The 12,877-nt window shown below is 45.6% G+C and overlaps 1 pseudogene; it reads right to left on the reverse strand.

Annotated features, from left to right (window-relative positions):
• Positions 1–1,728: 1,728 nt before the first annotated feature.
• LOC100339490 (phospholipid-transporting ATPase ID pseudogene) lies at positions 1,729–5,104 on the reverse strand (annotated as a pseudogene).
• Positions 5,105–12,877: the final 7,773 nt, after the last annotated feature.

Raw genomic sequence — 12,877 nt, forward strand, 5'->3', positions numbered from 1 at the left:
ACTTTTAAATAAGATTTTTCCCTCAGAAATTGGAATTTTATAAACAGGTATCTTGCTCATATCTATTAAATAGATGATAAAATTTTTATAAGTATAGAAATATCTCATAAATTATACAGGATGTTTAATTATAGCTCAGTGCAATTTGATATTTCTCTTCCTCCCTTAGAAAACAAGAGACAGAAGAATAGCAAAAAATACATATGTATAATCATACACACACACACACATTTTAAAAAGTCATTTCCTCTTTGATATGAAAATTGCTGTGACCTTGAGAGCTGCCTAAACAGGCTTGATACAGAGTTTGTAAACAGTAGACAAAAAAAATTTCCTGGTCAAGACTTCCCCTTCCCCCATTCCCGGCCCACCCCACCCTCACCTCACAGCAGCCACGTCCAGTTCCTTTGGGACTCCCCATCAGATGTTTAAGATCTCAGGATTCTACTCCAAGCTCCACATAGTTCCTAAAGCAGTCCCCCTCCTACAAAAAAAAAAAAAAAAAAAAAAAAAAAAGACAGCATTCCTCCCAAGGCTGATTAGGTAGCAACTAGGGGAAGGCCTCACTCATTTGGGGGATAGGTTCCCAGGGGTGGATGATGGAAGGAGAGGACAGGCCATGCCCGGCAGTGAGCAGGCAGTCTCCTGGCCTGGGTCAGAGTTGCCCCTCCCCTACTGCCATGGACTCATGGGCTCTACCACTTGTTTACTGGGAAAAGGGAACAATGGCCAGTTTCCCTTCCAGCCCCACCTGGGGGTCTGGGGTTCTAAGTCCAAGAAAGTGCCAGATGAGGGAGAAGGGAAGACAGAAAGGCATCTGCGAATGAACTTGGATCTAAATTTAAAATGAAAGAAAGCCACCCTCTTATTTGTCCCCTAGGACCACATTTCACACCCGGCTTTAGCTCACTGAGAACAACGGGGCCACTTTCCAGTTCAGTACCAGCAGGACTTGTAGACTCCAGGAATTTGATACATGTGTGTGTTGGTGGAGAGGGTAGCACTTTATTCTGAGGAAGGAGACAGAACCAAACCTTCCTTTCTTCTCTCCCAACACCCTCCGACTCCCTCATCAAGCCCTGTCTCAGGACAGCTCTAGCCACTGGAGGGCCACCTGGGAGATCTGGCTCCTTCCAAACCGTTCAACCAGCTTGGTACATCCCAATAGTTGCCAGCCCCTCTTCTCACAAGAGGTAAAACACCAACCACAATATAAAATTTACTAGGGGCATTCTTCTCTTGCCAAGTTAAAAAGATAAAACCAAACTGGGTACAAACACAAATCAAGGAGAGACACATATGATGAGAGAGACCCAAAGAACCCAGCAGGCCTCTGGCTACCTGACAGGACACATTCTTACGCAATTCAGGGCCAGGTCACTAAGACTCCTATGGGCAGTAGAAAAACATACACACACACACACACACACATATATATATATACATACACACACACACACACACACACACATATATATATATATACATGCACACACACATGTATATGGTAATGATAGTTTCCCTGTAGGTTCCTAGGCAAAGCAGGGGCAGACTAGAGTTTCAGTTCCACATGTTGTCTCCCACTAAACTGATCCCCACACCTCAGATCCTGCTCTGCCCTTGAGGCCCACGTGCCCCAATTCTCCAGCCAGGGATGTCCTAGAAACTGATGGGAGCAGCAGGACACTCTGCCATGGCGGACAAGCAGTGAGGACCAACAGTTCTGAGTCACTGTCCACTTGGAGACCAGCCAGGCCTGCTTGCTGTGGTCTCCAGCACAGGGCATTGCAGTCTCAGCCTTGATCCCTTGGGAAGTTTGTTAGTCTTACTGCTGGGATTGCTGGGGCTGTCGCTTTTCTTCCTGTGCTGGCCCTCGATCTAGGTGGAACTGGGCAGGTTGTGAAACTGGACAGCATCAGGGAGCTGAGCTGTGTGTTCTTGCCAGACAGGATGAAGCTCTACTAGTGGGAGGAGGGATGGCCAGAGCATTGGGACCTCCTATGGCCAACCTGCTGCCTGCAGTGATGCTGGGTTTGCTGTTTATTTACCTGCAGGATGTAGTGGACCAGGCTGGAGAAATCCAGCTTTGGGTTAAGTCTAAGAAATGCAAAAACAAGCATAAACTTGGGGAGATGACAGTGGTGAGCACAAGTGTGAGCTGCCTTATGGGCTGGACCACAGTGTTCTAGCATTCTCCGTGAACCAGAACTGGTTTAGCAACATGTCAGAGAGCCCATTGGTGTGCCTGGTAAAGAGGATGGCAAAGTAGGCAGCTAGGTGGCCCCAGATGAAGATATGGTGATGGCTGTTCAGCAGCCTGTATGCAGCCCAGTTGGCACGCTGGCCATAATGACCAGTGACACGGCCACTGTGACTGCAAAAAGGCTGGGAGTAGGTCAGCTGGGCTCCATCATGCTGGGTGGTTCTGTAAACACCCCTTGTGGATAAAGAACATGAGCGTGGAAGTCTAGATGGTCCAGGTGATGCAGAGTAAGAACTGCTTGGTGAGGAGAAGGTTCGGCTGCCTGGCTCACACAGCTTAGAGAACTGCATGTTCTATCGCTCTGAGACATCCTGATCAGAGACCCCAAAACCAGGCCTGAAAGGGAGCTACACAAGATGCTACGTGTGGGATGCAATACAGGTCACAGATGGTCTGAACTAAGAAGCCACAGAAAAATGGACTGTAGTGAAGCAGAGTTCTTACAGAGGAAATAACAGAGGAACTTGCACACGTGTAGGCGGCACTATTGTCCATGCACCAGCAGGAGGAGAGCGAGTAATTGGAGGTCAGGACAGCCTGGATCCCTTCCTGCCTGCGGATGCCCACACCAGCATGAGCCGTTTTGATTATGCTGACATCATTGGCTCCATCACCAATGCCAAGTGTCACAGTCTATTGTGCTTTTAATATTGCGCTCTCTGCAAGGGGGTCACCCAGCACTGGATGACAGCTTTGCAGGCACACGCTGTCTCCAAGATTCCATCTCCATGTCTGCTCCGACGTGTGGGCCAGGCTGTGGCCATTTATGACTAGGGCTTGCTTCTCAGCGAATGCTTCCAGGACAGAAGTGAGGTTGGAAGAAGAAAGTTTTTCTTGGCGGATAAAGCCATCACCTGCAGTGTGAGATGAGTCTACCATCTTTTCCTGGGCTTTCCTGAGCTCCTCCCACACCTCCAGGAGGGCGTGGTCAGTGACTATGAACATCTCCTTCATGTTATCTGTCAGCATCTTTCAGGAATAGCCAGTGCACACGGCCATCTCTCGTTTCTCTCTGGTTAGCACCCATATCTCACTGGTGGCCGTGGCAGGAGGGTGAAAGTCTCTGGGACCCCTTGCTGATGTTTCTCCTCAGTGGCCATTGCATCCAGCGCACCATGTCGCTCTCAGCCTCCTGGTAGATGCCAGCTATCCTGTCCTCCCAGCTGTCCTGCACCAGGCCGGCTTGGAGCTGTATGTTGGTCCAAGCCTCATGGTACTCTTCATGCAGATCCTTGGAGGCCAGAAACAGTGTCCTTAGCCCTTTACCTGCTTGTCCATTCAGGTGGTCACTGGTGGGGCTGAGCAGCTCCTGGGTGCAGTGGCAAAGTCTGTCAAGCTGGATGGTGCTGGCTGTTTTGCAGTAGAGTCTGATCTTCCCCTCTGGATGCTGCACTGTGATTGACATCTTCTTGCAAATGATGTTGAAGTCCAGGGTGGCCATTAGCTGGTAAGTGATGGCTATGCCCATCTCACAGATGGTGAATGTTTTGGGGATGTGAGAGTGAACACAAAACTAAGGTTCTTGACTCTAGCGACCAGGACCCCGTCATCTGGGGACCGTGCTTTGTAGTACAGCTGTCCTTCATTCTTTTCTTCTGCCATCACAGTGCGACACAGGGAAAGGTGGTAGGACTCGTGTGTGTGTGTGTGTGTGTGCATGCATGTGCACACACACACACGTGCATCTTGAGAATTCCAAAAGGCTGAGGTCCTGGAACAAGCACTACTGTCAGCTAAAGGATTAAAGAAGTCTGTTTCCCAGTTCAGCTTTGTGTTGCAGGATGTCAAATATGTCGCTAGCTGTGGCCACTGAAGGAGCACTTGTTGAAGAACATGCTGTTCCAGGTGGGGGTGCCTTTCTTGTTAAAGAAGATGTACTCCACCTGGCCCAGTTCCTCCTTCAGGGTGGCGGCATAGGCCACGGTGCAGGTGTCTGCTTATGCGTGTAGAACACCTTGTCCCAGTGGATGAGGTAGCCGTGGCTCAGAGGGATGACGGCTACACTGACATGGAGTGAAATGGGCACAATGGTGTTGAGGAGGAGCGTGTAGAAAAAGGACTGGCCACTGCTTCATCCCAGAGTAGGTAGACTGTGTTTTCAGATGGCATTGCCAATGGCTCGGATCACCGCCCTGCAGAGCAGGAACCCCAAAATCCAGAGGACCAGTGTGCACGTTAAGCCATCAATACTTGTCCTTTTAAATTTTGTCCTGCCCCTTTTCTGCGTCAGCTTAGTGCCAGCACCTGCACAGATGACCAGCCAGAAGTACCACTTGGCAGCATCTTGTAGCACACAGTTCTTCAGCAGCATGTCTTGGTTGCTCGGGGGATGTCTGGGGGTTTCACTGAACTTGTCCAGTTGGGAACTTTGCAGCTCATTTTGCCACCAAACTTTGCAATTTCAAAAAGCCTGGAATTGCTTGGTGCACCTTCACATTGGTCTCTCTCTCAAGTTCTGCTGCATCTGTGCAACGCAGCCCATGGGGCTCACTGCTGGAAAGGAGGAGGAGACCCACTGCCACAAACTGTAATTCTCCAGCTTGATAACATTGCCAGTATAGACATTCACTCACTGCTCTCGCTGGAGGAGTCCCTTGGTCTGTACCTGAGATGACCGGTTATTCACATGTTGGACATGGTCATCAGTGGCATCTTTAACAGCTGTTATGATGGGGACAAGAACCAAATGGTGGTGAACCAGGACAAGGAGGAGAGCTGTGGAATCAATTGAAAAATGAGAAGGAACAGGATGTAAGTGCTGACAACTCCCTGGGGCTGCTCAGGGAGCTAGACAGGCAGGAAGGTGAGAATATGGTACTTGGAGTCAGCAGTGCCTTGCATACGGGCCTCTTCCATTGTATGCTCCCTCATTAGCTGTGCCTTTGTTTCTTTTCCTGCCAGGTGCTTTTTTTGCATACAGTGCTAATCTCAGCCAGCCAGGCCAGGAGGCCTGCAGTGCTTGGTACTCTGCTCTCGCTGGCCTCCCCAGGAATCCCACTTGCCCAGCTGTGGCTCTGTGCCCCCCAGGCCTCAGCCTATTACTCTGTGTCAGCTTCAGTCGTGGAGGCCTTACTTGAGATCTCTAAAAGCTTGTCCAACAGTATTAGTCTGCTCTAAAATTAAATATATTTCCATTAGCTTAATAATACTGATCGTTAGGGTAGGGGGATGCTTAGTCTCATTCTTTATGTTTCCAGGGGGAAACTGCCAGTCCCTTCCCCTCTCCTTGTTTCCATTTCCCCCCAGGGAGAAGATGGCCACTGGGAGACTGCTCAGGGTACTGTGCTGGTGGGCTGCTTGGGTGGTGGCCGCTTTGGAAGGTTAATGGGCCTTGGCCATTTCTCCCTGCTCAGTGGGCATTCACTCCTCTTGCAGTCTCCATGGCTAAGCAGTCCTCCCTGAGGACCCTTCATGAAGCGAGGCCTGTGGAAGGGAGCTCACAGGCAAGTGCCCCAGCTTCAAGGAGGGGCACTTCATTAACTGGTGAGAGCTGTCACTTGTGGGGTGCAGGCAGTTCTGCTTTGGCCTTAGGCCTAAGCTGTTTCTGATGAATTTATGAAATGCTGCCTTGATGTCACAGCTTGACAGTTAGAGCCTCGCTTGGCTTTGGTTTTGGTGTTTACACTTGATCATCACACTTTCTTCTTATAATAGCTTTGGCGTCCTTTATCCTTCACTCTCTTTCTCAAACCACCTCCAATCTTCCAGAAAAAAAGACATTTCTGCCGAAGTTAACCTGAATCCATCTCTTATCTTGACCTCCAGGGAAATAGCTCTGGACTGGGCATGATTAGCCCTTTGACCTCCTGACTTAATTCTGTTTCTGCATTGCCCCCATGGCAACAGCGAGGCTCAGAGCCTCACGGCAGTTGTTCCTCTACTCAATACCCTGGAACGCCTCCTCTTTTCACCACAGTAGAGCCAAAGTCACACTATCTGCCCCTGTCCTCTGTGACTCATCACTTACTGTTAACTTTTGCTAACCCAGCTCCAGCCACAAGGGCCTCCTTCTTTTCCAGCCCTGTTCTTGATGGCTGTGCTTGAATGTGCTTTCCCTTGACCTCTATGCATCTAACTCCCTTCGCTCACGTACAGCCTTCTCTGTAAGGACTACCCGGACCAGCCTGCTCAAAATCACAAACTGTTCCCCGACTCCTGTGCTGACTATACTCCATAATTTTGTTTTTCATAGTTTATTTGTAACATATAATTAATTTATCATATGCATTACTTGTTGTATGTCTCTCAAACTGGAATAAACCCTCTTTGTATGCTTTGTCCATTGATGTAGTACAGTGCTAGGAATACATTTGCTAATTGAGTGAATAAATGAATGGACATAAAAACATACATTTCTATTTTTTTTTATATTTCCTTCTAATTTTGGTTGCAAACTAAACTTTTTGTTTTTTACTGAGTTCTGTTTTTTATACAGGCATGCTAAAATAGCAAGGAGAAGGCGGCATTCACAAATGTTCAGTTTTATTCAAACACTTTCCCTGACTCAGTAGGTATGTTAATGCAGACAAATGTTTTGCACAGAATAAAAACACTTCCAACTTCCCAACCTATAATATTTATTTCCTTACCACTCACTGCCTGACAGCTAAGCCAATGCCATGCATATTAGAATTTTGTTAAGACCTCATCCTGCTTTGTTTACCTGCTTCTGCACAGATAGACCAACACTAACTTTTAAAACAAAGATAATCCCAAATTAGACTGGTATGAAACCCCAGAAGTGTGTTTCTCCTGTGCCAGTTTGGAGTTGAGTGTGTCAGTATCTGCTCTGTGATGTCATCCATACCCCTGTGCTGGTAGTGGCTCTGTTTTCAGCAAGGTGTGACTCCCATGATGTTTTTTTTAGTCATTGGCAATCCAGCATGTTTCATTGGTAGGACCTCATCTCATGGCTGCCTTAATTTGTTCAATGGAGTTTGGGAAATGTCTTCCCTGCCTGGGCAGCCATGTGTTAAGGGGGGGAAATGATATGAGAGCAGTCTTTGCACAGATGGGTGCTATTTTTGATGGATAGATTCATCATTTAAGTTCACATACTACAAAATTCACCTATAAACTACAGAGTTCAGTGGTTTTTAGTATGCTCCCGAAAGTTATGCAACGATTACCACTTATTACAGAAACTTTTCATCCTAAACCTTTTACCAGTCACTTCCATGTCTCTGTCTCCCCAAAACTTGGAAACCACTTTTTCTTTTGATGGATGTGTCTATCTGGACATTTTATTTAATGGAATCATACAATATATGGCCTTCAGTTCTGGCTTCTTTCACTTAGCATAGTGTTTTCAACATCCATCCACCCACTACATCCATCAGTACTTTGTTCTCGTTTATGTGGAATAATAGTCTGCTGTATGATTATAGCACATATTGTTTATCTACTTGTCAGTTGATCATTACTTGGGATTTGAGTTGTTTATAATGCAGTGGCTGATTACTTCATCTGCTTTGGACCTGGTGCTAATGAGATGTTTCCACATTTGGATATTATGAATAATTCAGCTGTGAAAAATTTATGTTCAAATTTTTGTATGAATATAAGTTTCATTTCTCCTGGGTCTATTTCTGAGAGTGGAATTATTGGATTAAATAGTGACTCTATATTTAACTTTTTGAGGAACTTGTCAATATGTTCAACAAAAAAAGTAGCAACATTTGACATTTCTACCTGTGATGTGAGAGTTCCAATATTTTCATATCTTTGTCAACACTTCTTATTGTCTTTTTTATTCTAGCCATCTAATGGGTGTAATGTAGCATTTAATTGTCATTTATAATTTGCATTTCCCTGATGACTAATGATATTTAACTTTCCTTCCTTTGTTCATTTGTTCATTTCTTTGGATAAGTGTTTTTTTCAAATCCTTTACCTTATTTATTGTTGAGTTGCAATAGTTCTTTATTATGGAGGTAGACCCTTATCAGATATATGACTTGCATTTTTGGCCAGATTGTGGGTTATTTTTTCACTTACTAGTGCCCTTTGAAGCATCTTCAGCTTTAGAGTTGAGGAAAAAAAGCCACTGAGGTGATAAGTAGCTTGTCCAAGATTTGAGGCTGACCATGTTTCCCAGCCTCTTGATGTTAGACTTACTTCTAAGCAATGCAAGGAGTGTAATGGGGGAGATAGGCAGGGAAGAGCTGCTTCCCGGCCTAGCCCATAACAACTTTCCTGTGTGGGTTTCAAGCTCTTTCCTCATTCCAGGGCACTGGGACAGTGATGTCCAGGATGACTTTGACACACCAGGGTAGCCATCAGCCTGGGTTCCCCAAACGACTGTGTGGTAGCAAGAGTGTGGAGGGACAGCCACTCACTGCTTTGAATAACTGCCCTGGGCTGTTTCATGAGAGAAAACAACCCAACTAGTCACTCTTTGAACCATTAAATCTTTTCAGTGTACTTACTATTTTAGCTTAAATTTCCTTGACTAGTACAACTTCGATTTGCCATTTTGATAGAAAATTTTCAACACTGGGAAGTTCACAGCTTTTCAAAGAAATACAATTAACTCATTTTTTTTCTATCCTGAGCAAAATGTTTTTCCTATAAATTATACATTAGGTTAAAATTCTTACCTTTGGAGTCATAAATTCAACATTGTTCTTCAGAAGAAATCTTCAAATGTTTGAAGTTAGGGGCAACGAAGTCTTCCTTACGTCAGAGCTTGCGTGTGTTTGTGTTTTCTAAACACAAAATAATCACTAAAGCTAGAAGCCACTTCTATCCTATAATGTGTTACATTGTATGGACATTGTCTGCTATCACTATTTTCTTATTTTTAAGAAATTTTATTTCTTTCTCTTAACGTTGGGGAACCAGAGACACGGTAGAAGTTCTCTTAACAGAAGTTTGGTTCAGTCTTGTCCCCAGTTTAACTTTTCTGTGCAGACTGACTCAGAGCAGTCTGCTACAGTGGAGGAATTTGTGGGCCACAGGTCTAAGCTGTCTTTATTATTACTAATGCACCCTCCAAGACAGAGAAAGAGGAACTGAGCCAGAGAGGTTAAGCACATCCATCCTGGGAGCTAACGAAGAAAATGAGAGTTTTATGAAAATCTCTTAGGAGGGAGGAGTGTGGGACTGAAAAGGCAACAACTGAGAAAGCTCTAGAAAGTTCTTCTTTTTCTGAAGGCATTTAGGTAAATTGCCTTGTGCCACTCCTTCAGTAGCACCATGGGAGGGCCATGCCCCTCAGCAAGGCCTTTGCTTTTTGCCTAGCAGAATCACTTTTCCCTTTTCCTTTTGCCAAATAACTACTAACTATGAGTTTCCCAGGTTTCCAAGTTGTGGAATACCCCTCAAAATATGACTGGTCAAGATTTGACTAATTGCTCATTTTCCCAAAGTTTTAAATGTATATTGTTTAAAAGGGAGAAAGAGAGAGAGAGAGAGCCCTTCTATCTGCTGATTCACTCCCCAATAGCCCACAAAAGCCAGCGATGAACCAAGCTGAAGCCAGAAGCCTAGAACTCAGTCTGGGTCTCCCATGTGATTGGCAGGGGCCCAAGAACCTGGTTCCTCACCTACTGCCTCCCAGGATTTGCTTCAGCAGGAAACTGGACTTTGAAGGACTCTGGGACTCGAACCCAGGCTCTCTGATATGGGAATGTAAGCATCCCAAGCAGCATCCTGGTTGCTGTGCCAAACACTTACCTCTTGTAGTCTTAAACGCTTCAGTTAAACATCCTTTACTGCGCTCTGATTCAGATATGTTCCCTGACTGGTCTAGTCCACTTAGGGGTAGTTTCACCTACCTGATGCCTACTCTGAAAGGGTTACTGAAGCACAAAGATGATTTTAGGTTCTTTATATATTAAAATTTAAAGCAACCTTCAATGACTGGAGCTGTGGTATAGTGAGCTAAGCCTCTGCCTGCGGTGCCTGTTCAAGCCCTGGCTACTCCTCTTCTGGTCCAGCTCTCTTCTATGGCCTGGGAAAGCAGTACAAGACGGCCCAAGTGCTTGGGGCCCTGCACTCACGTGGGAGACCTGGAAGAAGTTCTTGGCTCCTGGCTTTGGGTCGACGCAGCTCTGGCCATTGCGGCCATTTGGGGAGAAAACCAGAGGATGGAAGACCTTTCTCTTTGTACTCTCCCTCTGTCTGTAACACTACTTCTCAAATAAATAAATAAAATCTTTTTTTTAAACTTTTATTTAATGAATATAAATTTCCAAAGTACAGTTTATGGATTACAATGGCTTCCCCCCAATAACGTCCTTCCCACCCACAACCCTCCCCTTTCCCACTCCCTCTCCCCTTCCATTCACATCAAGATTCATTTTCAATTTTCTATATATACAGAAGATCAGTTTAGCATACATTAAGTAAAGATTTCAACAGTTTGCTCCCACACAGAAACATAGTGAAAAATACTGTTTGAGTACTAGTTATAGCATTAAATCTCAATGTACAGCACACTAAGGACAAAGATCCTACATGAGGAGTAAGTGCACAGTGACTCCTGTTGTTGACTTAACAAATTGACACTCTTGTTTATGGCATCAGTAATCAACCTAAATCTTTAAATAAATAAAATCTTTAAATAAAAACTATCTAAAGTAATCTTCAGTTTCCAGAGCTCATTATAAATCTAGAAACAAGCAAGCTACACTAATATTCTTCAGTTTCTAAAAGAGACATAGTTTTTTCCTGTTAACACCATGTGGATATCGGCCAATAGACGAACTACCAGTGCAAATCACTTTTGTAAGACTCCTCAGGGGAAGCAATGGGGAACAGCAGAGATCAAAGAGAGTGAGCTATATCTCTTTCTAGACCTGACCATCAGCTGAATGTCCTTTTGTTTTGAAATATTTTACTTATTTATTTGAAAGACAGAGTTACAGAGACAAGAAGGAGACAAAAAGAAAGAGAGGGAAAGATCTTCCATTTGCTGATTCACTCCCATAATGGCCTCAATCCCTGGGCCAAGCTGAAGCCAGGAGCCAGGAGCTTCTTCCTGATCTTCCATGTGGGTGCAAGGGCCCAAGGACTTGAGCCACCCTCTGCTGCATTCTCGTGCATTGGCAGGGAGCTGGATTGGAAGTGGAGCAGCCAGGACTCAAACCAGTGCCCATATGGGATGCTGGCATTTTAGATGGTGGCTTAACCCACTGCTCCACATCACTGGCCCCAGCTGATTGTCTTAAGGTGGAACTATGGAGCAGGGTTTGTGACTCTACTGGAAGCGGAGCATAACTGTCCTTCTACTTATGTCCTCCATCTTCCTTCCCTGTGAACTGCATTGCTTGTGCTGCTTCAATGCATTTTCCTTCAGACTGAGCAGTTGTTTCGTCCTCAGGATGCCCCAAGAGGCACATCAACTGCTGAGAGCAGCTGTGGCTTCTCTGGCCACCAGAACTGTGTGTCAGCGCAAGAAGGCAGTCTCCTGGGCACAGTACCACCCGCATTCTATATCGGTCTCTCCTGATTGCATTAGTGAAGGTAAAAAGGTTGTTTGTGGATATAAGACATTTACATACACGTGTGGATGCTTGCACAAATAGCATAAAAGCAAAAGAAAAGCTAGAACATATGTTTCAACAAAAAGCTGATGCTACGCTGCAACCACTGCTTTTACTCAGAAGGTCAGTAATGGAGAGCGAAAGGTTGTTGCTGGCTGTGCCTGAAGCCATCCTCCAAGAGGCTTCTGAGTGGCTTCTGTGAGGGACCCATCAGCCCCTCCTTCCCACTGCTCTACCACTGTGAGCGCGACATTAACCACTGGACTCATTAGAGCACTGACAAGAGGCAGGAAGGCAGTTGTAAAGGATGCAAGTTTGCTCCTCTTTCAGAAAAATCGTGGTTCTCCTCCTTTCCTTGTAAGCACAGCCCTGGATGCAGCAAATCCCTCGCAGTGTTAGGTAGTGAGCTTCTTGGGGGGGGGGGGGGTCTCTGTCCTCTGGGGAACCTTGTTCCGCGTGGGGTCCCCCGGTACACATGGGAACTCACTCTGGTTCCTGTTTCATACTTTGCAACAACCAGTACCCTCTTGATCCTAGTTTCTGTTTTTAAGCCTGTGTAGGAATTGCCCTAAAGTCAGTTTTCTCTCAATTATATGGATTTCCAATATAGCCTCTTTCATAACCCTAGGATTTTCCTTTTTCCCTCAGTGCCAACACTCTCACTGACACACCACAAACATAACTCACAATGAGTCGGCGCTGCGGCTCACTAGGCTAATCCTCCGCCTTGCGGCACCGGCACACCGGGTTCTAGTCCCGGTTGGGGCGCCGGATTCTGTCCCGGTTGCCCCTCTTCCAGGCCAGCTCTCTGCTGTGGCCAGGGAGTGCAGTGGAGGATGGCCCAAGTGCTTGGGCCCTGCACCCCATGGGAGACCAGGATAAGTACCTGGCTCCTGCCATCGGATCAGCGCAGCGCGCCGGCCGTGACAGCCATTGGAGGGTGAACCAACGGCAAAGGAAGACCTTTCTCTCTGTCTCTCTCTCTCACTGTCCACTCTGCCTGTAAAAAAAAAAAAAAAAAAAAAAAAAAAAAAACAAAAAAAAACCAAAAAAAAACAAACTCACAATGAGCACAGTTTTTAAATTAATTAATTCATTTAAAATATTTGTTTATTTATTTATTTGA

The sequence above is a fragment of the Oryctolagus cuniculus genome, chromosome 5, assembly GCF_964237555.1.
Source record: "Oryctolagus cuniculus chromosome 5, mOryCun1.1, whole genome shotgun sequence".
Lineage (NCBI taxonomy): Eukaryota > Metazoa > Chordata > Mammalia > Lagomorpha > Leporidae > Oryctolagus > Oryctolagus cuniculus.